This window comes from Pseudophryne corroboree, unplaced genomic scaffold, assembly GCF_028390025.1.
Source record: "Pseudophryne corroboree isolate aPseCor3 unplaced genomic scaffold, aPseCor3.hap2 scaffold_585, whole genome shotgun sequence".
NCBI classification, from domain to species: domain Eukaryota; kingdom Metazoa; phylum Chordata; class Amphibia; order Anura; family Myobatrachidae; genus Pseudophryne; species Pseudophryne corroboree.
Window position 1 is genome coordinate 37,201 of NW_026970184.1, and position 23,434 is coordinate 60,634.

Sequence of the window (23,434 nt, forward strand, 5' to 3'; positions counted from 1 at the left end):
GCATTTTTCTCCCAAACGAAGGACACTAGAATTAAAATTTTAAAGCCTCCTGTTAGTGCTTCATCTACACGGTATAGCCCTGAATTTTCCAATGCGTAGCTCTTTGCAAAAGAGAGATATTGGCAAGGAAAAGCTGTCTTGTACCTGCAGTTGTTGTCCCCAGATGAGAGTTCCCTTGTGCTGCCTCAGTTGAATCTCCTTTACTTGACAGAGATATGCCTGAGCAGCGGCCCTCCCCAGCCCTATCCCAAATCATACTTATTTTGCATAGGAGATACCATGGTCATGAAGATTGTTCTCCCAGGGTGAGGTTCATTCATTGCATTCTTGGTATGCTGACCCCTGTGATTTCCCCAAATGTGGGAAACTCGACTGCATTATTTGTGATAGTGGGGGACTGTGTTTGTGCTTTCCTCTGGTCACCTCTGGTAAAAGTCAGATTTCTTTGTCTCAGATCTTCCTCTAGCCTTGTTCCTCTTTCGAGAGTTACCTTGTGCTGCCTCAGTTGGATCTCCTTCACTTGACAGGGGGGTGCTTGAGCAGCGACCCTCCCCAGCTCTAGCCCAACTCCTACTTATCTGCCAGGTGAGATACTATGATCATGAAGGTGCTTCTCCTAGGGCAAGGCTCACCCATTGCACTCTGGGTGTGCTGCCCCTGTGATTTCCCCAAATGTGGGAAACTTGACTGCATAATTTGTGTTTCCACTGGTCGGCTTTCATATAATTCAGATCTCTTTGTCTCAGGTCTCTCTCCAGCCTAGTTTTCTGCCTGTTTCCACTTCTTTTTTTTTGAGCCCTTCCCTTCTATACCCTTGTGCGCTATCCTGACCTCCTCCTGTCTGCTTACGTTGTGCCTTCCAATGCACAATGCAAACTACAGGTAGTGCTGCAGGGCCCACACCCTTTTACTTGCCTTACAGAGCAGCTCTGGAGCTGTTACAGTGCCAAGCTGCTGCAAGAAATTAGCTTGAATGCTTCAGGGGCTGGGGCATTGCCAACATGAGCCCCACACCGAAGGAGGGTGGGGGTGTTTAATGCGAACTAAGGGTCATCCAAGCGCCGCAAAAGGCCGCCATGCCCTGCATACCCCTTTTCTCTTTTCATATGCAGATGAGGGTTCCAGCCAACTTTGGCCCACTGCTTGGATGACATCACTGTATGCAAATCCATCTTCTGCAGACCTTCCCCCAGGAATGCTTGTACTAGTTGTTGCATTTGGTTTGTTATTTGGGGGTGCTTCAGTATTAGGCAGCCTTCTGCCCTCCCATGTTCATCTGAAAATATGTGTTCTCCCTGCAGTTGTTGTCCCCAGATGAGAGTTCCCTTGTGCTGCCTCAGTTGAATCTCCTTTACTTGACAGAGATGTGCCTGAGCAGCGGCCCTCCCCAGCCCTATCCCAAATCATACTTATTTTGCATAAGAGATACCATGGTCATGAAGATTGTTCTCCCAGGGTGAGGTTCATTCATTGCATTCTGGGTATGCTGACCCCTGTGATTTCCCCAAACGTGGGAAACTCGACTGCATTATTTGTGGTAGTGGGGGACTGTGTTTGTGCTTTCCTCTGGTCAGCTCTGGTAAAAGTCAGATTTATTTGTCTCAGATCTTCCTCTAGCCTTGTTCTTCTTTCGAGAGTTCCCTTGTGCTGCCTCAGTTGGATCTCCTTCACTTGACAGGGGGGTGCCCGAGCAGCGACCCTCCCCAACTCTAGCCCAACTCCTACTTACCTGCCAGGTGAGATACTATGATCAGGAAGGTGCTTCTCCCTGGGCAAGGCTCACCCATTGCACTCTGGGTGTGCTGCTCCTGCGATTTCCCCAAATGTGGGACACTTTACTGCATAATTTGTGTTTCCACTGGTCGGCTTTCATATAATTCAGATCTCTTTGTCTCAGGTCTCTCTCCAGCCTAGTTTGCTGTCTGTTTCCACTTCTTCTTTTTTTTAGCCCCTCCCTTCTATACCCTTGTGCACTATCCTGACTTCTCCCGTCTGCTTACTTTGTGCCTTCCAACGCACAATGCGAACTACAGGTAGTGCTGCAGGGCCCACACCCTTTTACTTGCCTTACAGAGCAGCTCTGGAGCTATTACAGTGCCCAGCTGCTGCAAGTAATCAGCTTGAATGCTTCAGGGGCTGGGGCATAGCCAACATGAGCCCCACACCGAAGTAGGGTGGAGGTGTTTAATGCGAACTAGGGGTCATCCAAGCGCCGCAAAAGGCCGCCATGCCCTGCACGCCCCTTTTCTTTTTTCATATGCAGACGAGGGTTGAAGCCAACTTTGACCCACTGCTTGGATGACATCACCATATGCAAATCCATCTGCTGCAGGCCTTCCCCCAGGAATGCTTGTACTAGTTGTTGCATTTGGTTTGTTGTTTGGGGGTGCTTCAGTATTAGGCAGCCTTCTGCCCTCCCATGTTCATCTGAAAATATGTGTTCTCCCTGCAGTCGTTGTCCCCAGATGAGAGTTCCCTTGTGCTGCCTCAGTTGAATCTCCTTTACTTGACAGAGATGTGCCTGAGCAGCGGCCCTCCCCAGCCCTATCTCAAATCATACTTATTTTGCATAGGAAATACCATGGTCATGAAGATTGTTCTCCCAGGGTGAGGTTCATTCATTGCATTCTGGGTATGCTGACCCCTGTGATTTCCCCAAATGTGGGAAACTTGACTGCATTATTTGTAGTAGTGGGGGACTGTGTTTGTGCTTTCCTCTGGTCAGCTCTGGTAAAAGTCAGATTTCTTTGTCTCATTTCTTCCTCTAGCCTTATTCTTCCTTTGAGAGTTCCCTTGTGCTGCCTCATTTGGATCTCCTTCACTTGACAGGGGGGTGCTTGAGCAGCGACCCTCCCCAGCTCTAGCCCAACTCCTACTTACCTGCCAGGTGAGATACTATGATCATGAAGGTGCTTCTCCTAGGGCAAGGCTCACCCATTGCACTCTGGGTGTGCTGCTCCTGCGATTTCCCCAAATGTGGGAAACTTGACTGCATAATTTGTGTTTCCCCTGGTCGGCTCTCGTATAATTCAGATCTCTTTGTCTCAGGTCTCTCTCAAGCCTAGTTTGCTGTCTGTTTTCACTTCTCTTTTCTTGAGCCGCTCCCTTCTATGCCCTTGCGCACTATCCTGACTTCTCCCGTTTGCTTACTTTGTGCCTTCCAACGCACAATGCGAACTACAGGTAGTGCTGCAGGGCCCACACCCTTTTACTTGCCTTACAGAGCAGCCTGGGGCTGTTACAGTGCCCAGCTGCTGCAAGAAATCAGCTTGAATGCTTCAGGGGCTGGGGCATAGCCAACATGAGCCCCACACCGAAGGAGGGTGGAGGTGTTTAATGCGAACTAGGGGTCATCCAAGCGCCGCAAAAGGCTGCCATGCCCTGCACGCCCCTTTTCTCTTTTCATATGCAGACGAGGGTTGAAGCCAACTTTGACCCACTGCTTGGATGACATCACCATATGCAAATCCATCTGCTGCAGGCCTTCCCCCAGGAATGCTTGCACTAGTTGTTGCATTTGGTTTGTTGTTTGGGGGTGCTTCAGTATTAGGCAGCCTTCTGCCCTCCCATGTTCATCTGAAAATATGTGTTCTCCCTGCAGTTGTTGTCCCCAGATGAGAGTTCCCTTGTGCTGCCTCAGTTGAATCTCCTTTACTTGACAGAGATGTGCCTGAGCAGCGGCCCTCCCCAGCCCTATCCCAAATCATACTTATTTTGCATAGGAGATACCATGGTCATGAAGATTGTTCTCCCAGGGTGAGGTTCATTCATTGCATTCTGGGTATGCTGACCCCTGTGATTTCCCCAAATGTGGGAAACTCGACTGCATTATTTGTGATAGTGGGGGACTGTGTTTGTGCTTTCCTCTGGTCACCTCTGGTAAATGTCAGATTTCTTTGTCTCAGATCTTCCTCTAGCCTTGTTCCTCTTTCGAGAGTTACCTTGTGCTGCCTCAGTTGGATCTCCTTCACTTGACAGGGGGGTGCTTGAGCAGCGACCCTCCCCAGCTCTAGCCCAACTCCTACTTATCTGCCAGGTGAGATACTATGATCATGAAGGTGCTTCTCCTAGGGCAAGGCTCACCCATTGCACTCTGGGTGTGCTGCCCCTGTGATTTCCCCAAATGTGGGAAACTTGACTGCATAATTTGTGTTTCCACTGGTCGGCTTTCATATAATTCAGATCTCTTTGTCTCAGGTCTCTCTCCAGCCTAGTTTGCTGCCTGTTTCCACTTCTTTTTTTTTGAGCCCTTCCCTTCTATACCCTTGTGCGCTATCCTGACCTCCTCCTGTCTGCTTACGTTGTGCCTTCCAATGCACAATGCAAACTACAGGTAGTGCTGCAGGGCCCACACCCTTTTACTTGCCTTACAGAGCAGCTCTGGAGCTGTTACAGTGCCAAGCTGCTGCAAGAAATTAGCTTGAATGCTTCAGGGGCTGGGGCATTGCCAACATGAGCCCCACACCGAAGGAGGGTGGGGGTGTTTAATGCGAACTAAGGGTCATCCAAGCGCCGCAAAAGGCCGCCATGCCCTGCATACCCCTTTTCTCTTTTCATATGCAGATGAGGGTTCCAGCCAACTTTGGCCCACTGCTTGGATGACATCACTGTATGCAAATCCATCTTCTGCAGACCTTCCCCCAGGAATGCTTGTACTAGTTGTTGCATTTGGTTTGTTATTTGGGGGTGCTTCAGTATTAGGCAGCCTTCTGCCCTCCCATGTTCATCTGAAAATATGTGTTCTCCCTGCAGTTGTTGTCCCCAGATGAGAGTTCCCTTGTGCTGCCTCAGTTGAATCTCCTTTACTTGACAGAGATGTGCCTGAGCAGCGGCCCTCCCCAGCCCTATCCCAAATCATACTTATTTTGCATAAGAGATACCATGGTCATGAAGATTGTTCTCCCAGGGTGAGGTTCATTCATTGCATTCTGGGTATGCTGACCCCTGTGATTTCCCCAAACGTGGGAAACTCGACTGCATTATTTGTGGTAGTGGGGGACTGTGTTTGTGCTTTCCTCTGGTCAGCTCTGGTAAAAGTCAGATTTATTTGTCTCAGATCTTCCTCTAGCCTTGTTCTTCTTTCGAGAGTTCCCTTGTGCTGCCTCAGTTGGATCTCCTTCACTTGACAGGGGGGTGCCCGAGCAGCGACCCTCCCCAACTCTAGCCCAACTCCTACTTACCTGCCAGGTGAGATACTATGATCAGGAAGGTGCTTCTCCCTGGGCAAGGCTCACCCATTGCACTCTGGGTGTGCTGCTCCTGCGATTTCCCCAAATGTGGGACACTTGACTGCATAATTTGTGTTTCCACTGGTCGGCTTTCATATAATTCAGATCTCTTTGTCTCAGGTCTCTCTCCAGCCTAGTTTGCTGTCTGTTTCCACTTCTTCTTTTTTTTAGCCCCTCCCTTCTATACCCTTGTGCACTATCCTGACTTCTCCCGTCTGCTTACTTTGTGCCTTCCAACGCACAATGCGAACTACAGGTAGTGCTGCAGGGCCCACACCCTTTTACTTGCCTTACAGAGCAGCTCTGGAGCTATTACAGTGCCCAGCTGCTGCAAGTAATCAGCTTGAATGCTTCAGGGGCTGGGGCATAGCCAACATGAGCCCCACACCGAAGTAGGGTGGAGGTGTTTAATGCGAACTAGGGGTCATCCAAGCGCCGCAAAAGGCCGCCATGCCCTGCACGCCCCTTTTCTTTTTTCATATGCAGACGAGGGTTGAAGCCAACTTTGACCCACTGCTTGGATGACATCACCATATGCAAATCCATCTGCTGCAGGCCTTCCCCCAGGAATGCTTGTACTAGTTGTTGCATTTGGTTTGTTGTTTGGGGGTGCTTCAGTATTAGGCAGCCTTCTGCCCTCCCATGTTCATCTGAAAATATGTGTTCTCCCTGCAGTCGTTGTCCCCAGATGAGAGTTCCCTTGTGCTGCCTCAGTTGAATCTCCTTTACTTGACAGAGATGTGCCTGAGCAGCGGCCCTCCCCAGCCCTATCTCAAATCATACTTATTTTGCATAGGAAATACCATGGTCATGAAGATTGTTCTCCCAGGGTGAGGTTCATTCATTGCATTCTGGGTATGCTGACCCCTGTGATTTCCCCAAATGTGGGAAACTTGACTGCATTATTTGTAGTAGTGGGGGACTGTGTTTGTGCTTTCCTCTGGTCAGCTCTGGTAAAAGTCAGATTTCTTTGTCTCATTTCTTCCTCTAGCCTTATTCTTCCTTTGAGAGTTCCCTTGTGCTGCCTCATTTGGATCTCCTTCACTTGACAGGGGGGTGCTTGAGCAGCGACCCTCCCCAGCTCTAGCCCAACTCCTACTTACCTGCCAGGTGAGATACTATGATCATGAAGGTGCTTCTCCTAGGGCAAGGCTCACCCATTGCACTCTGGGTGTGCTGCTCCTGCGATTTCCCCAAATGTGGGAAACTTGACTGCATAATTTGTGTTTCCCCTGGTCGGCTCTCGTATAATTCAGATCTCTTTGTCTCAGGTCTCTCTCAAGCCTAGTTTGCTGTCTGTTTTCACTTCTCTTTTCTTGAGCCGCTCCCTTCTATGCCCTTGCGCACTATCCTGACTTCTCCCGTTTGCTTACTTTGTGCCTTCCAACGCATAATGCGAACTACAGGTAGTGCTGCAGGGCCCACACCCTTTTACTTGCCTTACAGAGCAGCTCTGGAGCTGTTACAGTGCCCAGCTGCTGCAAGAAATCAGCTTGAATGCTTCAGGGGCTGGGGCATAGCCAACATGAGCCCCACACCGAAGGAGGGTGGAGGTGTTTAATGCGAACTAGGGGTCATCCAAGCGCCGCAAAAGGCCGCCATGCCCTGCACGCCCCTTTTCTCTTTTCATATGCAGACGAGGGTTGAAGCCAACTTTGACCCACTGCTTGGATGACATCACCATATGCAAATCCATCTGCTGCAGGCCTTCCCCCAGGAATGCTTGCACTAGTTGTTGCATTTGGTTTGTTGTTTGGGGGTGCTTCAGTATTAGGCAGCCTTCTGCCCTCCCATGTTCATCTGAAAATATGTGTTCTCCCTGCAGTTGTTGTCCCCAGATGAGAGTTCCCTTGTGCTGCCTCAGTTGAATCTCCTTTACTTGACAGAGATGTGCCTGAGCAGCGGCCCTCCCCAGCCCTATCCCAAATCATACTTATTTTGCATAGGAGATACCATGGTCATGAAGATTGTTCTCCCAGGGTGAGGTTCATTCATTGCATTCTGGGTATGCTGATCCCTGTGATTTCCCCAAATGTGGGAAACTTGACTGCATTATTTGTGGTAGTGGGGACTGTGTTTGTGCTTTCCTCTGGTCAGCTCTGGTAAAAGTCAGATTTCTTTGTCTCAGATCTTCCTCTAGCCTTGTTCTTCTTTCGAGAGTTCCCTTGTGCTGCCTCAGTTGTATCTCCTTCACTTGACAGGGGGGTGCCCGAGCAGCGACCCTCCCCAGCTCTAGCCCAACTCCTACTTACCTGCCAGGTGAGATACTATGATCATGAAGGTGCTTCTCCCAGGGCAAGGCTCACCCATTGCACTCTGGGTGTGCTGCCCCTGTGATTTCCCCAAATGTGTGAAACTTGACTGCATAATTTGTGTTTCCACTGGTCGGCTTTCATATAGTTCAGATCTCTTTGTCTCAGGTCTCTCTCCAGCCTAGTTTGCTGTCTGTTTCCACTTCTTTTTTTTTTGAGCCCCTCCCTTCTATACCCTTGTGCACTATCCTGACTTCTCCTCCTGTCTGCTTACTTTGGGCCTTCCAATGCACAATGCAAACTACAGGTAGTGCTGCAGGGCCCACAACTTTTTTCTTGCCTTACAGAGCAGCTCTGGAGCTGTTACAGTGCCAAGCTGCTGCAAGAAATCAGCTTGAATGCTTCAGGGGCTGGGGCATTGCCAACATGAGCCCCACACCGAAGGAGGGTGGGGGTGTTTAATGCGAACTAAGGGTCATCCAAGCGCCGCAAAAGGCCGCCATGCCCTGCATACCCCTTTTCTCTTTTCATATGCAGATGAGGGTTCCAGCCAACTTTGGCCCACTGCTTGGATGACATCACTGTATGCAAATCCGTCTTCTGCAAGACCTTCCCCCAGGAATGCTTGTACTAGTTGTTGCATTTGGTTTGTTGTTTGGGGGTGCTTCAGTATTAGGCAGCCTTCTGCCCTCCCATGTTCATCTGAAAATATGTGTTCTCTCTGCAGTTGTTGTCCCCAGATGAGAGTTCCCTTGTGCTGCCTCAGTCGAATCTCCTTTACTTGACAGAGATGTGCCTGAGCAGCGGCCCTCCCCAGCCCTATCCCAAATCATACTTATTTTGCATAGGAGATACCATGGTCATGAAGATTGTTCTCCCAGGGTGAGGTTCATTCATTGCATTCTGGGTATGCTGACCCCTGTGATTTCCCCAAATGTGGGAAACTTGACTGCATTATTTGTAGTAGTGGGGGACTGTGTTTGTGCTTTCCTCTGGTCAGCTCTGGTAAAAGTCAGATTTCTTTGTCTCATTTCTTCCTCTAGCCTTATTCTTCCTTTGAGAGTTCCCTTGTGCTGCCTCATTTGGATCTCCTTCACTTGACAGGGGGGTGCTTGAGCAGCGACCCTCCCCAGCTCTAGCCCAACTCCTACTTACCTGCCAGGTGAGATACTATGATCATGAAGGTGCTTCTCCTAGGGCAAGGCTCACCCATTGCACTCTGGGTGTGCTGCTCCTGCGATTTCCCCAAATGTGGGAAACTTGACTGCATAATTTGTGTTTCCCCTGGTCGGCTCTCGTATAATTCAGATCTCTTTGTCTCAGGTCTCTCTCAAGCCTAGTTTGCTGTCTGTTTTCACTTCTCTTTTCTTGAGCCGCTCCCTTCTATGCCCTTGCGCACTATCCTGACTTCTCCCGTTTGCTTACTTTGTGCCTTCCAACGCACAATGCGAACTACAGGTAGTGCTGCAGGGCCCACACCCTTTTACTTGCCTTACAGAGCAGCTCTGGAGCTATTACAGTGCCCAGCTGCTGCAAGAAATCAGCTTGAATGCTTCAGGGGCTGGGGCATAGCCAACATGAGCCCCACACCGAAGGAGGGTGGAGGTGTTTAATGCGAACTAGGGGTCATCCAAGCGCCGCAAAAGGCCGCCATGCCCTGCATGCCCCTTTTCTCTTTTCATATGCAGACGAGGGTTGAAGCCAACTTTGACCCACTGCTTGGATGACATCACCATATGCAAATCCATCTGCTGCAGGCCTTCCCCCAGGAATGCTTGCACTAGTTGTTGCATTTGGTTTGTTGTTTGGGGGTGCTTCAGTATTAGGCAGCCTTCTGCCCTCCCATGTTCATCTGAAAATATGTGTTCTCCCTGCAGTTGTTGTCCCCAGATGAGAGTTCCCTTGTGCTGCCTCAGTTGAATCTCCTTTACTTGACAGAGATGTGCCTGAGCAGCGGCCCTCCCCAGCCCTATCCCAAATCATACTTATTTTGCATAGGAGATACCATGGTCATGAAGATTGTTCTCCCATGGTGAGGTTCATTCATTGCATTCTGGGTATGCTGATCCCTGTGATTTCCCCAAATGTGGGAAACTTGACTGCATTATTTGTGGTAGTGGGGACTGTGTTTGTGCTTTCCTCTGGTCAGCTCTGGTAAAAGTCAGATTTCTTTGTCTCAGATCTTCCTCTAGCCTTGTTCTTCTTTCGAGAGTTCCCTTGTGCTGCCTCAGTTGTATCTCCTTCACTTGACAGGGGGGTGCCCGAGCAGCGACCCTCCCCAGCTCTAGCCCAACTCCTACTTACCTGCCAGGTGAGATACTATGATCATGAAGGTGCTTCTCCCAGGGCAAGGCTCACCCATTGCACTCTGGGTGTGCTGCCCCTGTGATTTCCCCAAATGTGTGAAACTTGACTGCATAATTTGTGTTTCCACTGGTCGGCTTTCATATAATTCAGATCTCTTTGTCTCAGGTCTCTCTCCAGCCTAGTTTGCTGTCTGTTTCCACTTCTCTTTTCTTGAGCCGCTCCCTTCTATGCCCTTGCGCCCTATCTTGACTTCTCCCGTCTGCTTACTTTGTGCCTTCCAACGCACAATGCGAACTACAGGTAGTGCTGCAGGGCCCACACCCTTTTACTTGCCTTACAGAGCAGCTCTGGAGCTATTACAGTGCCCAGCTGCTGCAAGTAATCAGCTTGAATGCTTCAGGGGCTGGGGCATAGCCAACATGAGCCCCACACCGAAGTAGGGAGGAGGTGTTTAATGCGAACTAGGGGTCATCCAAGCGCCGCAAAAGGCCGCCATGCCCTGCACGCCCCTTTTCTCTTTTCATATGCAGACGAGGGTTGAAGCCAACTTTGACCCACTGCTTGGATGACATCACCATATGCAAATCCATCTGCTGCAGGCCTTCCCCCAGGAATGCTTGTACTAGTTGTTGCATTTGGTTTGTTGTTTGGGGGTGCTTCAGTATTAGGCAGCCTTCTGCCCTCCCATGTTCATCTGAAAATATGTGTTCTCCCTGCAGTTGTTGTCCCCAGATGAGAGTTCCCTTGTGCTGCCTCAGTTGAATCTCCTTTACTTGACAGAGATGTGCCTGAGCAGCGGCCCTCCCCAGCCCTATCCCAAATCATACTTATTTTGCATAGGAGATACCATGGTCATGTAGACTGTTCTCCCAGGGTGAGGTTCATTCATTGCATTCTGGGTATGCTGACCCCTGTGATTTCCCCAAATGTTGGAAACTCGACTGCATTATTTGTGGTAGTGGGGGACTGTGTTTGTGCTTTCCTCTGGTCAGCTCTGGTAAAAGCCAGATTTCTTTGTCTCAGATCTTCCTCTAGCCTTGTTCTTCTTTCGAGAGTTCTCTTGTGCTGCCTCAGTTGGATCTCCTTCACTTGACAGGGGGGTGCCCGAGCAGCGACCCTCCCCAGCTCTAGCCCAACTCCTACTTACCTACCAGGTGAGATACTATGATCATGAAGGTTCTTCTCCCAGGGCAAGGCTCACCCATTGCACTCTGGGTGTGCTGCTCCTGCGATTTCCCCAAATGTGGGAAACTTGACTGCATAATTTGTGTTTCCCCTGGTCGGCTCTCGTATAATTCAGATCTCTTTGTCTCAGGTCTCTCTCCAGCCTAGTTTGCTGTCTGTTTCCACTTCTCTTTTCTTGAGCCGCTCCCTTCTATGCCCTTGCGCCCTATCTTGACTTCTCCCGTCTGCTTACTTTGTGCCTTCCAATGCACAATGCGAACTACAGGTAGTGCTGCAGGGCCCACACCCTTTTACTTGCCTTACAGAGCAGCTCTGGAGCTATTACATTGCCCAGCTGCTGCAAGTAATCAGCTTGAATGCTTCAGGGGCTGGGGCATAGCCAACATGAGCCCCACACCGAAGTAGGGTGGAGGTGTTTAATGCGAACTGGGGGTCATCCAAGCACCGCAAAAGGCCGCCATGCCCTGCACGCCCCTTTTCTCTTTTCATATGCAGACTAGGGTTGAAGCCAACTTTGACCCACTGCTTGGATGACATCACCATATGCAAATCCATCTGCTGCAGGCCTTCCCCCAGGAATGCTTGTACTAGTTGTTGCATTTGGTTTGTTGTTTGGGGGTGCTTCAGTATTAGGCAGCCTTCTGCCCTCCCATGTTCATCTGAAAATATGTGTTCTCCCTGCAGTTGTTGTCCCCAGATGAGAGTTCCCTTGTGCTGCCTCAGTTGAATCTCCTTTACTTGACAAGGGAGGCATTTTGGATTTTTTCTTTGGGTACCCTTACACCTGATGGTCTGAATGAGACCATCGAACTGAACAACATTGGCAGTCTCTGAAGATTTTATCTATTGATTTACCTAATATATTATTTATTGAATATCCATTTATTGTATGTTTAATAAATAAACAAAATTATTAGAAGTAGCTATTTTGGGAACAGCTTTCCTCTTAGGATGAAACTGTATAATCCTGTTGTGTATGTTCCTTTAAAGTTCTTTAGTAAAATCCACTAGTAATGATGAACATCAGATTTCTTCCTCCATCCTCTTTTTACACTTTCTCTTGGTTCTATATATATATATATATTTATTTTTATTTTATTTTTTTCCCCTCCTTCTCCCAAAAAGCCCCCCTCCCTTCCCCCCCCCTCCCTGTTTTAAATTTTAAAATCTTTAAATCTTTAAATCTTCAAATCCTTAAATTGTCTGTTTAATATTTATTTTTTATTCAATTCTTTTTGTTGTTTAAGCAGCAATGTAATTATTCCAGGGGTTAATTTAATGAAATATAGAAATAATATTAACAAAAATTAAAGGTAAAAATGAATTGATAGAATGATCCCATTAAAAGTAAATAAATAATATGGATATTAAGCTGAGCGGGTTGGATTCGAACATGGGACTCGCTGCATAGAGTGCAGGTGATGTTTCCCCTGCGCCACGAGAGCGGCTTTAGTAGTGACATGGATTTATGTTACCCTAAAAGGTTTTATATAAGTAAATGGGGATCCTTAGTGCTGAGTCTCTGAATTATGTATATGTGATTATAGATATGAGGTAATGATTGAAAGATTAGAGGTTAATCTGTATATAGATTATATATTTTCTGTTATTTTTTAAACCACCTTGTTGCTTATTTTATTATTATTTTTAATCACCATGTTGCTTATTTTTATATTATGAAATGCCTTTATATGTGCAATTGCAATTAGAAAGTTGTTCCATATGTGAGTCATTACATGTATGCATCCAATTAGTACATGTATGTATCCAATCAACTAATTAGTAATGCTATTGGTCCGGTGCATTTTATAAAGAGCCTGCTAGGCTGCTGATGTATCCTCTGACGAAACCGCTCTTGGATAACAGCGGAGAAACGCGTAAGGAAGGTGACTACCGGACACTCTGATTGCTGAGATATAAGCCCGTTCATGAACGAGCTACATCACGGCGGACGTCTGATGTAAAGACAGCGGTGAAGGGGAAAAAGCAATTTGAGACCGAGCAAAAGGAGGTCTCTACCCCACGGCAGGGAGGAATTGTTAGGGTCTCCTGCCCTGTGCTGCCACGTCGTCATGGCAACCGGGAGACAAGTGCTAGTGGAGTAACCTGAGCGCAGCTGATACTCCGGTTCGGGTCTTTTGCTGTGCAGTGGTTATAGGCTCTGTGCACGGCAGGGGATCCGGTGCTGGTTTTTGTGCTCACAGTCTGTGAGGTCTGAGTGGGGCGTGGACAGCACCTGCTTTATAAGGCCTCTTTTCAGGGTAAGCAGATGCTGCTGAATCTTTGTTGGTTAGTCAGTTCATGAAAGTTAGCCAGTACTGTGTAGCTTTGTATTTGTTTGTTGCTTACTGCAAATAGGCCTGGGGATTTGGTATTACACTCTGCCAATCCAGACCTAGCAGTAAGACTGGAGTCAGTCGTTTAGCTTGCTGGGGTTCTGTTACTACTCTGTGAACTTAGCAAGTTTGCGGCTGTATTCTAAGACTTGCCTGTCTAATCCTGTCTCACTGTGCTAGGTGTCAGGGGTCAGTTTAGTGGCAGTAAGCTAAAACCTGTGCACTGCAAGTGAGAATCAGGATTGTGGAGTCTCTCCTTGTGTCTATCATTCCATCTCTGACCAAGGAGTTTACTGCCACACCCGTTGGTAACCCTTTAGGGTTTTGCTGTTGCCCTTAGCAACAGCATTTCGGGTTCTCTACGTATTAAAACACAACATCTTGCTATTTCCATCTGAGCAGTTCTAATACAAGGGAGATACCCAGTTCCTTAGCCTCTGGGCTTCTCTGTTCACTTTGTGTGTATTTTGTTACCCTATCACCTTCTGTGTACGTTATGTCATATTCCCCAGTTTGTCTGTGAGTCCATTTGTTTTGCATAACAGTTCAAACACCAGTACATTCCTGCAGACACTGGAGTGCATAACAGTTCTGACACCAGTACTTTCCTGCAGGCACTGGTGTGCATAACATATTCAGCAGCCTAATACTCCTGTAGAAATTTTGTGGGAATATGGAGCATACCCCTCAAAATACGTTGCAACAGGTGGTCGATCAGGTGCAGGTCCTGACTCGACAATTTAATGATTTGTCCATTAAAATGCACACCTCCCAGGCTGCTGGCGGAGCTCCCGCAGCAGCAGCACCTGCAGGGGTTAAGGAGCCGAAAGTAAATCTCCCGGATCGTTTTTCTGGAGATCACTCGCAGTTCTTTTGTTTCAAGGAGAGCTGCAAGCTATACTTCCGGCTTAGGCCTCAGTCTTCTGGGTCGGAGATTCAGCGGGTGGGCATAGTGATTTCCTTGCTACAAGGAGACCCACAGGTCTGGGCATATGGGTTGCAGCCTGACTGTCCGTCGCTTAAAAGTGTTGATGCTTTTTTTACGGCACTGGGCATGTTGTATGATGACCCTGACAAGACGGCCTCAGCCGAGGCTCAGATTTCGATCCTTAAGCAAGGGCGAAGGCCAGTTGAGGTTTACTGTACGGAGTTTCGGAGGTTGGCCCATGATACCCAGTGGAATGACCCAGCCCTGAGACACCAGTACCGAAGAGGTCTTTCTAACCAGATAAAGGACCAACTGGTACAATATCCCTTGCCTGATAGCTTGGATCAGCTCATGCAGTTATCCATCCGGGTGGATAGACGGCTGAGAGAGCGTAGGCTTGAAAGGGAGACTGAGATTTCCTTCCTTCCCAAGGGAACCTCAGACTCTGAGGAATTTTCTGAGGAGCCTATGCAGATTGGGGCTACCCGCCTCTCCTCGCGTGAGAAGACGCGGAGGAGACAGCAGGGCTTGTGTTTGTACTGTGGGAATAAAGGTCATGTGGTAGTATCATGCCCAGAAAAGCCGGAAAACTTCAGGGCCTGAGGGTGATGGGAAATATCCTGTCAGGCCAGAAGTCAGAATTTCCCAAGAAGACTTTTATCATTCCGGTGACCTTGAAGATCCTCGGTCAAACTGTCAAGACTAAGGCCTTTGTGGACAGTGGGGCCGACGGGGTTTTTATGGACCGCCAATTCGCCCTGAAACACTCTGTTCCCTTAGTACCCTTGGCATCGGAAATTGAGATTTGTGGGTTAAACGGGGAACCATTATCCCAAGGTAAAATTACCTCTTGCACTAGCCAGATTTCTTTGTTTATTGGAGCCACACACTCTGAAAAATTGTCCTTTTATGTGACTGTCTGTACTTTTGCCCCATTGGTGTTGGGGTTACCCTGGTTAAGGGCCCACAATCCTCAATTTGACTGGGTCTCTGGGGAGATTCTTAGTTGGGGTACTGATTGTTTCAGGAGTTGCTTGAGCCTTCCAGTCAGGCTCTCGCAGCTAAGTTTGCCAGGATTGCCAGGGTGTTATGCAGATTTTGCGGACGTGTTCTCCAAAAAAGTTGCAGAGGTACTACCTCCCCATCGCCCCTATGACTGTGCCATTGATTTGTTGCCAAATGCTAAGCTTCCCAAGAGCAGGTTGTACTCCCTGTCACGTCCTGAGACTCAGGCTATGGCAGAGTACATTCAGGAGAACTTGGCTAAGGGATTTATCAGACCTTCACAGTCTCCAGTTGGGTCGGGGTTCTTCTTCGTGGGTAAAAAGGACGGTTCGTTGCGACCCTGCATCGACTTCAGGGAATTGAACCGTATCACGATTAAAAACTCATACCCACTGCCTCTCATTTCGGTCTTGTTTGACCAGCTTCGTACTGCCACCATTTTTTCTAAGATTGACCTACGCGGTGCGTACAATCTAATCCGAATAAGAGAGGGGGATGAATGGAAGACTGCCTTTAATACCCACTCAGGGCATTATGAATATTTGGTGATGCCTTTTGGGCTCTGTAATGCCCCGGCAGTCTTCCAGGATTTCATGAATGATGTGCTCAGGGAATATTTGGATAGATTCTTAGTTGTATACTTAGATGACATCCTAATCTTCTCCCATTCCCTGGAGGAACATCGGAAGCATGTACGCTTAGTCCTCCAGAAACTCAGAGACCACCGGCTTGGGGCGAAGCTGGAGAAGTGCGAATTTGAAGTTCAGCAAATCGCATTTCTAGGATATATTATCTCCCCAGAAGGTTTCCAAATGGAGGGTTCCAAGGTACAGGCAGTCCTGGATTGGGTGCAGCCCACTAGTTTGAAGGCGCTTCAGCGTTTCCTGGGCTTTGCGAATTTTTATAGACGATTTATCGCTGGATTTTCGTCTATAGTGGCGCCCTTGGTGGCACTCACTAAGAAAGGGGCGGATGTTGCTCACTGGTCTTGTGAGGCTAAAGCGGCTTTTGCCCGTCTCAAAAGGGCATTTGTTTCGGCCAAGGTGCTGCGACACCCAGATCCAGAGCGCCCTTTTGTGGTGGAGGTGGATGCCTCTGAGATGGGTATTGGGGCAGTGCTTTCTCAGATGGGAGTGTCTGATAATCGCCTTCATCCCTGTGCTTACTTTTCCCGTAAATTTTCGCCTGCCGAGATGAATTATGACGTGGGTAACCGGGAATTGTTGGCTATTAAGGATGCACTCGAGGAGTGGAGACACTGGCTTGAGGGGGCTAAGTTTGTGGTCTCAATTCTCACTGACCATAAGAATCTGGCATATTTAGAGTCAGCGAAGCGTCTCAATGCCAGGCAGGCACGATGGGCTTTGTTTTTTGCTTGCTTTAATTTTTTGATAACATATCGCCCTGGGTCAAAAAACATCAAGGCTGATGCGCTCTCGCGGAGTTTTGCTCCAATCCAGGAGACCACCGAGGAGCCGTTGCCCATTGTTTCCCCATCATGTATTAAAGTGGGCATTACCCAGGACCTCTTATCATTAGTCCTTAGAGCACAGGAGCAGGCTCCTCCAGACCTTCCGGTAGGTCTTTTGTTTGTGCCTCCTAGGTTAAGACAGCGAGTGTTCCTGGAATTCCATGCCAAGAAGTCGGCAGGTCACCCGGGTATTGCCAGAACTCGGGAGTTGCTATCTAGGGCGGTGTGGTGGCCCTCGGTGGCTAAGGATGTGGATCAGTGGGTTCGGGCATGTGACATCTGTGCCCGAAATAAGACTCCTAGAGGGGTTCCTGTTGGCCCATTACATCCACTCTCTATCCCATCTAAGCCATGGACCCACATTTCAATGGATTTTGTGGTGGACTTGCCCAAATCCTCGGGGATGACAGCCATCTGGGTTGTCGTTGACAGGTTTTCGAAGATGGCGCACTTCGTTCCACTGGTTGGGCTGCCATCAGCCAGACGCCTGTCTGAATTATTTATGCTGCATGTTGTGCGTCTCCACGGGTTGCCACTTGATGTGGTCTCTGACCGCGGATCCCAGTTTGTGGCCAAATTCTGGAGGGCATTTTGTTCCGATCTCCAGATTTCTGTCAGCTTGTCGTCAGGCTACCATCCGCAGTCTAATGGGCAGACTGAAAGGGTGAACCAGTCCTTGGAGCAGTTCCTCAGGTGTTATGTCTCCAAGTGTCAGACTGACTGGGTTGCTCATCTGTCCATGGCGGAGTTTGCCTATAACAACGCGGCTCACTCTGCTACAGGGATCTCTCCCTTCCTTTGTGTGTATGGGCATCATCCTAAGGCCAATTCTTTTGACCCCCTGGACTCCACGCCTGGTGGTTCCTCTGTGGTTTCGGTCCTTAGAGGTATTTGGCGGAAAGTGAAGAAAGCCCTTGTGTCTGTGTCATTAGTGACCAAAAGGGTTTTTGATAAGCGGAAAAGACCCTGCAGCTTCAAATTAGGAGACTTCGTCTGGTTGTCAACCAAGAATTTGAAGTTGAGACAGCCATCTCATAAGTTAGGCCCCGGGTTCATCGGCCCTTATAAGATCACCAGGGTTATCAATCCGGTGGCATTTCAGTTAGATCTGCCCCGTTCTTTGGGTATCAATAAAACATTTCATTGTTCCCTTTTAAAACGGGCGATTAGTAATCCTTCTTCCAGTGGAAGACCTTCCCCTCTTCTGATACGTGGCCAGAGGGAGTTTGTTGTTGAAAGGATTCTTGACTCCAAGGTGGTTCGGGGTCGGCTGTCATTTTTGGTGCACTGGAAGGGGTATGGCCCGGAGGAGCGGTCGTGGGTGCGCAGTTGTGATCTTCATGCCCCCAGACTGATACGCTCTTTCTTCTCGCAGTTCCCCGATAAACCCGGTGGTAGGGGTTCTTTGACCCTTCGTCAGAGGGGGGGTACTGTTAGGGTCTCCTGCCCTGTGCTGCCACGTCGTCATGGCAACCGGGAGACAAGTGCTAGTGGAGTAACCTGAGCGCAGCTGATACTCCGGTTCGGGTCTTTTGCTGTGCAGTGGTTATAGGCTCTGTGCACGGCAGGGGATCCGGTGCTGGTTTTTGTGCTCACAGTCTGTGAGGTCTGAGTGGGGCGTGGACAGCACCTGCTTTATAAGGCCTCTTTTCAGGGTAAGCAGATGCTGCTGAATCTTTGTTGGTTAGTCAGTTCATGAAAGTTAGCCAGTACTGTGTAGCTTTGTATTTGTTTGTTGCTTACTGCAAATAGGCCTGGGGATTTGGTATTACACTCTGCCAATCCAGACCTAGCAGTAAGACTGGAGTCAGTCGTTTAGCTTGCTGGGGTTCTGTTACTACTCTGTGAACTTAGCAAGTTTGCGGCTGTATTCTAAGACTTGCCTGTCTAATCCTGTCTCACTGTGCTAGGTGTCAGGGGTCAGTTTAGTGGCAGTAAGCTAAAACCTGTGCACTGCAAGTGAGAATCAGGATTGTGGAGTCTCTCCTTGTGTCTATCATTCCATCTCTGACCAAGGAGTTTACTGCCACACCCGTTGGTAACCCTTTAGGGTTTTGCTGTTGCCCTTAGCAACAGCATTTCGGGTTCTCTACGTATTAAAACACAACATCTTGCTATTTCCATCTGAGCAGTTCTAATACAAGGGAGATACCCAGTTCCTTAGCCTCTGGGCTTCTCTGTTCACTTTGTGTGTATTTTGTTACCCTATCACCTTCTGTGTACGTTATGTCATATTCCCCAGTTTGTCTGTGAGTCCATTTGTTTTGCATAACAGTTCAAACACCAGTACATTCCTGCAGACACTGGAGTGCATAACAGTTCTGACACCAGTACTTTCCTGCAGGCACTGGTGTGCATAACAGGAATATCCCGACCGCGAGTGCCAATAAGATCCAGCCACGGTTAACGGGGGTCGTAGCATACCGCTGTGTTTCACCAACCATCACAGCGCTCTCCCCCTGTTTTCTTTCATTACTCACGTGAGTTACATATGAACTTTAACTGCAGTAAATAAGAGGCGTTGGTTACAACTGTTGCTGTTCATCCACAAGAAGGAATTTAATGTATCAATTACAATTGGAAAGTAACGATTAAATTACAACAGCTGTATCCAGGAGGATTTTTTGGCCACTTTAATAGACATTCCGTTGTCATCAAGGGCAATATGAAATAGATACTAATTACATTTAGATATGGATAGTGGTGCCTATATATGTTGACTCCATTGTATTTTATTGAATGTGGGTTTCTTCTGTCTATATATATTTTTTTAAAATAAAGAGCTTGTATATTTTATTTTTTGCGCTCCCTTGATAACAAGTGTGATTATCTTTAAAATTTGGTTTATTATTGGTAGAACAGTACTACCTATGGGAGCAGCATTTTATAATATATGGTGAAAATTAATAGATGTATAAAGATTAAATAAGCAACAAATTGGTGAAATAGATAAGTTTTGATAGGAGCGCTGGGTTCTATATATATATATTGACATTTGGTTATATATATGTATAGACTTTATAAATTCTTGACAGAGATGTGCCTGAGCAGCGGCCCTCCCCAGCCCTATCCCAAATCATACTTATTTTGCATAGGAGATACCATGGTCATGAAGATTGTTCTCCCAGGGTGAGGTTCAGTCATTGCATTCTGGGTATGCTGACCCGTACGATTTCCCCAAATGTGGGAAACTCGACTGCATTATTTGTGGTAGTGGGGGACTGTGTTTGTTCTTTCCTCTGGTCAGCTCTGGTAAAAGTCAGATGTATTTGTCTCAGATCTTCCTCTAGCCTTGTTCTTCTTTCGAGAGTTTCCTTGTGCTGCCTCAGTTGGATCTTCTTAACTTGACAGGGTGGTGCCTGAGCAGCGACCCTCCCCAGCTCTAGCCCAACTCCTACTTACCTGCCAGGTGAGATACTATGATCATGAAGGTGCTTCTCCCAGGGCAAGGCTCACCCATTGCACTCTGGGTGTGCTGCTCCTGTGATTTCCCCAAATGTGGGAAATTTGACTGCATAATTTGTGTTTCCCCTGGTCGGCTCTCGTATAATTCAGATCTCTTTGTCTCAGGTCTCTCTCCAGCCTAGTTTGCTGTCTGTTTCCACTTCTCTTTTCTTGAGCCGCTCCCTTCTATGCCCTTGCGCACTATCCTGACTTCTCCCGTCTGCTTAATTTGTGCCTTCCAACGCACAATGCGAACTACAGGTAGTGCTGCAGGGCCCACACCCTTTTACTTGCCATACAGAGCAGCTCTGGAGCTGTTACAGTGCCCAGCTGCTGCAAGAAATCAGCTTGAATGCTTCAGGGGCTGGGGCATAGCCAACATGAGCCCCACACCGAAGGAGGGTGGAGGTGTTTAATGCGAACTAGGGGTCATCCAAGCGCCGCAAAAGGCCGCCATGCCCTGCACGCCCCTTTTCTCTTTTCATATGCAGACGAGGGTTGAAGCCAACTTTGATTCACTGCTTGGATGACATCACCATATGCAAATCCATCTGCTGCAGGCCTTCCCCAAGGAATGCTTGCACTAGTTGTTGCATTTGGTTTGTTGTTTGGGGGTGCTTCAGTATTAGGCAGCCTTCTGCCCTCCCATGTTCATCTGAAAATATGTGTTCTCCCTGGAGTTGTTGTCCCCAGATGAGAGTTCCCTTGTGCTGCCTCAGTTGAATCTCCTTTACTTGACAGAGATGTGCCTGAGCAGCGGCCCTCCCCAGCCCTATCCCAAATCATACTTATTTTGCATAGGAGATACCATGGTCATGAAGATTGTTCTCCCAGGGTGAGGTTCATTCATTGCATTCTGGGTATGCTGACCCGTATGATTTCCCCAAATGTGGGAAACTCGACTGCATTATTTGTGGTAGTGGGGGACTGTGTTTGTGCTTTCCTCTGGTCAGCTCTGGTAAAAGTCAGATTTCTTTGTCTCAGATCTTCCTCTAGCCTTGTTCTTCTTCCGAGACTTCCCTTGTGCTACCTCAGTTGGATCTCCTTCACTTGACAGGGGGTGCCCGAGCAGCGACCCTCCCCAGCTCTAGCCCCACTCCTACTTACCTGCCAGGTGAGATACTATGATCAGGAAGGTGCTTCTCCCAGGGCAAGGCTCACCCATTGCACTCTGGGTGTGCTGCTCCTGTGATTTCCCCAAATGTGGGACACTTGACTGCATAATTTGTGTTTCCTCTGGTCGGCTCTCGTATAATTCAGATCTCTTTGTCTCAGGTCTCTCTGCAGCCTAGTTTGCTGTCTGTTTCCACTTCTCTTTTTTTGAGCCGCTCCCTTCTATGCCCTTGCGCACTATCCTGACTTCTCCCGTCTGCTTACTTTGTGCCTTCCAAAGCACAATGCGAACTACAGGTAGTGCTGCAGGTCCCAAACCCTTTTATTTGCCTTACAGAGCAGCTCTGGAGCTGTTACAGTGCCCAGCTGCTGCAAGAAATCAGCTTGAATGCTTCAGGGGCTGGGGCATAGCCAACATGAGCCCCACACCGAAGGAGGGTGGAGGTGTTTAATGCGAACTAGGGGTCATCCAAGCGCCGCAAAAGGCTGCCATGCCGTGCACGCCCCTTTTCTCTTTTCATATGCAGACGAGGGTTGAAGCCAACTTTGACCCACTGCTTGGATGACATCACCATATGCAAATCCATCTGCTGCAGGCCTTCCCCCAGGAATGCTTGCACTAGTTGTTGCATTTGGTTTGTTGTTTGGGGGGTGCTTCAGTATTAGGTAGCCTTCTGCCCTCCCATGTTCATCTGAAAATATGTGTTCTCCCTGCAGTTGTTGTCCCCAGATGAGAGTTCCCTTGTGCTGCCTCAGTTGAATCTCCTTTACTTGACAGAGATGTGCCTGAGCAGCGGCCCTCCCCAGCCCTATCCCAAATCATACTTATTTTGCATAGGAGATACCATGGTCATGAAGATTGTTCTCCCAGGGTGAGGTTCATTCATTGCATTCTGGGTATGCTGACCCGTATGATTTCCCCAAATGTGGGAAACTCGACTGCATTATTTGTGGTAGTGGGGGACTGTGTTTGTGCTTTCCTCTGGTCAGCTCTGGTAAAAGTCAGATTTATTTGTCTCAGATTTTCCTCTAGCCTTGTTCTTCTTTCGAGAGTTCCCTTGTGCTGCCTCAGTTGGATCTCCTACACTTGACAGGGGGGTGCCCGAGCAGCGACCCTCCCCAGCTCTAGCATACTCCTACTTACCTGCCAGGTGAGACACTATGATCATGAAGGTGCTTCTCCCAGGGCAAGGCTCACCCATTGCACTCTGGGTGTGCTGCTCCTGTGATTTCCCCAAATGTGGGAAACTTGACTGCATAATTTGTGTTTCCCCTGGTCGGCTCTCGTATAATTCAGATCTCTTTGTCTCAGGTCTCTCTCCAGCCTAGTTTGCTGTCTGTTTCCACTTCTCTTTTCTTGAGCCGCTCCCTTCTATGCCCTTGCGCACTATCCTGACTTCTCCCGTCTGCTTAATTTGTGCCTTCCATCGCACAATGCAAACTACAGGTAGTGCTGCAGGACCCACACCCTTTTACTTGCCTTACAGAGCAGCTCTGGAGCTGTTACAGTGCCCAGCTGCTGCAAGAAATCAGCTTGAATGCTTCAGGGGCTGGGGCATAGCCAACATGAGCCCCACACCGAAGGAGGGTGGAGGTGTTTAATGCGAACTAGGGGTCATCCAAGCGCCGCAAAAGGCCGCCATGCCCTGCACGCCCCTTTTCTCTTTTCATATGCAGACGAGGGTTGAAGCCAACTTTGACTCACTGCTTGGATGACATCACCATATGCAAATCCATCTGCTGCAGGCCTTCCCCCAGGAATGCTTGCACTAGTTGTTGCATTTGGTTTGTTGTTTGGGGGTGCTTCAGTATTAGGCAGCCTTATGCCCTCCCATGTTCATCTGAAAATATGTGTTCTGCCTGGAGTTGTTGTCCCCAGATGAGAGTTCCCTTGTGCTGCCTCAGTTGAATCTCCTTTACTTGACAGAGATGTGCCTGAGCAGCGGCACTCCCCAGCCCTATCCCAAATCATACTTATTTTGCATAGGAGATACCATGGTCATGAAGATTGTTCTCCCAGGGTGAGGTTCATTCATTGCATTCTGGGTATGCTGACCCGTATGATTTCCCCAAATGTGGGAAACTCGACTGCATTATTTGTGGTAGTGGGGGACTGTGTTTGTGCTTTCCTCTGGTCAGCTCTGGTAAAAGTCAGATTTATTTGT

The 23,434-nt window shown here is 48.4% G+C and overlaps 27 non-coding genes across 27 annotated transcripts; all 27 read left to right on the top strand.

The window, feature by feature from the left end:
- The first annotated feature begins 254 nt into the window (after nt 1-254).
- Nucleotides 255-418, top strand: LOC135034802 (U1 spliceosomal RNA). The gene has a single exon (XR_010229931.1). It is a non-coding gene; the product is annotated as a U1 spliceosomal RNA (small nuclear RNA).
- Nucleotides 419-570: 152 nt separating this feature from the next.
- Nucleotides 571-733, top strand: LOC135034724 (U1 spliceosomal RNA). The gene has a single exon (XR_010229875.1). It is a non-coding gene; the product is annotated as a U1 spliceosomal RNA (small nuclear RNA).
- A 672-nt stretch (nt 734-1,405) lies between these two features.
- LOC135034799 (U1 spliceosomal RNA) lies at nt 1,406-1,569 on the top strand. Its single transcript, XR_010229928.1, has one exon. It is a non-coding gene; the product is annotated as a U1 spliceosomal RNA (small nuclear RNA).
- A 152-nt stretch (nt 1,570-1,721) lies between these two features.
- LOC135034738 (U1 spliceosomal RNA) lies at nt 1,722-1,884 on the top strand. Its single transcript, XR_010229888.1, has one exon. It is a non-coding gene; the product is annotated as a U1 spliceosomal RNA (small nuclear RNA).
- A 672-nt stretch (nt 1,885-2,556) lies between these two features.
- On the top strand, nt 2,557-2,720 carry LOC135034643 (U1 spliceosomal RNA). Its single transcript, XR_010229802.1, has one exon. It is a non-coding gene; the product is annotated as a U1 spliceosomal RNA (small nuclear RNA).
- A 152-nt stretch (nt 2,721-2,872) lies between these two features.
- Nucleotides 2,873-3,035, top strand: LOC135034680 (U1 spliceosomal RNA). The gene has a single exon (XR_010229837.1). It is a non-coding gene; the product is annotated as a U1 spliceosomal RNA (small nuclear RNA).
- Nucleotides 3,036-3,705: 670 nt separating this feature from the next.
- On the top strand, nt 3,706-3,869 carry LOC135034719 (U1 spliceosomal RNA). The gene has a single exon (XR_010229871.1). It is a non-coding gene; the product is annotated as a U1 spliceosomal RNA (small nuclear RNA).
- A 152-nt stretch (nt 3,870-4,021) lies between these two features.
- LOC135034726 (U1 spliceosomal RNA) lies at nt 4,022-4,184 on the top strand. The gene has a single exon (XR_010229876.1). It is a non-coding gene; the product is annotated as a U1 spliceosomal RNA (small nuclear RNA).
- A 672-nt stretch (nt 4,185-4,856) lies between these two features.
- On the top strand, nt 4,857-5,020 carry LOC135034800 (U1 spliceosomal RNA). The gene has a single exon (XR_010229929.1). It is a non-coding gene; the product is annotated as a U1 spliceosomal RNA (small nuclear RNA).
- Nucleotides 5,021-5,172: 152 nt separating this feature from the next.
- On the top strand, nt 5,173-5,335 carry LOC135034686 (U1 spliceosomal RNA). The gene has a single exon (XR_010229842.1). It is a non-coding gene; the product is annotated as a U1 spliceosomal RNA (small nuclear RNA).
- A 672-nt stretch (nt 5,336-6,007) lies between these two features.
- Nucleotides 6,008-6,171, top strand: LOC135034644 (U1 spliceosomal RNA). Its single transcript, XR_010229803.1, has one exon. It is a non-coding gene; the product is annotated as a U1 spliceosomal RNA (small nuclear RNA).
- A 152-nt stretch (nt 6,172-6,323) lies between these two features.
- LOC135034681 (U1 spliceosomal RNA) lies at nt 6,324-6,486 on the top strand. Its single transcript, XR_010229838.1, has one exon. It is a non-coding gene; the product is annotated as a U1 spliceosomal RNA (small nuclear RNA).
- Nucleotides 6,487-7,157: 671 nt separating this feature from the next.
- Nucleotides 7,158-7,319, top strand: LOC135034815 (U1 spliceosomal RNA). The gene has a single exon (XR_010229943.1). It is a non-coding gene; the product is annotated as a U1 spliceosomal RNA (small nuclear RNA).
- Nucleotides 7,320-7,472: 153 nt separating this feature from the next.
- LOC135034740 (U1 spliceosomal RNA) lies at nt 7,473-7,635 on the top strand. Its single transcript, XR_010229890.1, has one exon. It is a non-coding gene; the product is annotated as a U1 spliceosomal RNA (small nuclear RNA).
- Nucleotides 7,636-8,311: 676 nt separating this feature from the next.
- LOC135034804 (U1 spliceosomal RNA) lies at nt 8,312-8,475 on the top strand. Its single transcript, XR_010229933.1, has one exon. It is a non-coding gene; the product is annotated as a U1 spliceosomal RNA (small nuclear RNA).
- Nucleotides 8,476-8,627: 152 nt separating this feature from the next.
- LOC135034682 (U1 spliceosomal RNA) lies at nt 8,628-8,790 on the top strand. Its single transcript, XR_010229839.1, has one exon. It is a non-coding gene; the product is annotated as a U1 spliceosomal RNA (small nuclear RNA).
- A 671-nt stretch (nt 8,791-9,461) lies between these two features.
- On the top strand, nt 9,462-9,623 carry LOC135034661 (U1 spliceosomal RNA). The gene has a single exon (XR_010229819.1). It is a non-coding gene; the product is annotated as a U1 spliceosomal RNA (small nuclear RNA).
- A 153-nt stretch (nt 9,624-9,776) lies between these two features.
- Nucleotides 9,777-9,939, top strand: LOC135034742 (U1 spliceosomal RNA). Its single transcript, XR_010229891.1, has one exon. It is a non-coding gene; the product is annotated as a U1 spliceosomal RNA (small nuclear RNA).
- Nucleotides 9,940-10,610: 671 nt separating this feature from the next.
- On the top strand, nt 10,611-10,774 carry LOC135034658 (U1 spliceosomal RNA). The gene has a single exon (XR_010229816.1). It is a non-coding gene; the product is annotated as a U1 spliceosomal RNA (small nuclear RNA).
- A 152-nt stretch (nt 10,775-10,926) lies between these two features.
- Nucleotides 10,927-11,089, top strand: LOC135034712 (U1 spliceosomal RNA). Its single transcript, XR_010229865.1, has one exon. It is a non-coding gene; the product is annotated as a U1 spliceosomal RNA (small nuclear RNA).
- An 8,701-nt stretch (nt 11,090-19,790) lies between these two features.
- On the top strand, nt 19,791-19,954 carry LOC135034645 (U1 spliceosomal RNA). Its single transcript, XR_010229804.1, has one exon. It is a non-coding gene; the product is annotated as a U1 spliceosomal RNA (small nuclear RNA).
- A 152-nt stretch (nt 19,955-20,106) lies between these two features.
- Nucleotides 20,107-20,269, top strand: LOC135034699 (U1 spliceosomal RNA). The gene has a single exon (XR_010229854.1). It is a non-coding gene; the product is annotated as a U1 spliceosomal RNA (small nuclear RNA).
- Nucleotides 20,270-20,940: 671 nt separating this feature from the next.
- Nucleotides 20,941-21,104, top strand: LOC135034637 (U1 spliceosomal RNA). The gene has a single exon (XR_010229796.1). It is a non-coding gene; the product is annotated as a U1 spliceosomal RNA (small nuclear RNA).
- A 151-nt stretch (nt 21,105-21,255) lies between these two features.
- LOC135034692 (U1 spliceosomal RNA) lies at nt 21,256-21,418 on the top strand. Its single transcript, XR_010229847.1, has one exon. It is a non-coding gene; the product is annotated as a U1 spliceosomal RNA (small nuclear RNA).
- A 672-nt stretch (nt 21,419-22,090) lies between these two features.
- Nucleotides 22,091-22,254, top strand: LOC135034638 (U1 spliceosomal RNA). The gene has a single exon (XR_010229797.1). It is a non-coding gene; the product is annotated as a U1 spliceosomal RNA (small nuclear RNA).
- A 151-nt stretch (nt 22,255-22,405) lies between these two features.
- Nucleotides 22,406-22,568, top strand: LOC135034694 (U1 spliceosomal RNA). The gene has a single exon (XR_010229849.1). It is a non-coding gene; the product is annotated as a U1 spliceosomal RNA (small nuclear RNA).
- A 671-nt stretch (nt 22,569-23,239) lies between these two features.
- LOC135034639 (U1 spliceosomal RNA) lies at nt 23,240-23,403 on the top strand. Its single transcript, XR_010229798.1, has one exon. It is a non-coding gene; the product is annotated as a U1 spliceosomal RNA (small nuclear RNA).
- Nucleotides 23,404-23,434: the final 31 nt, after the last annotated feature.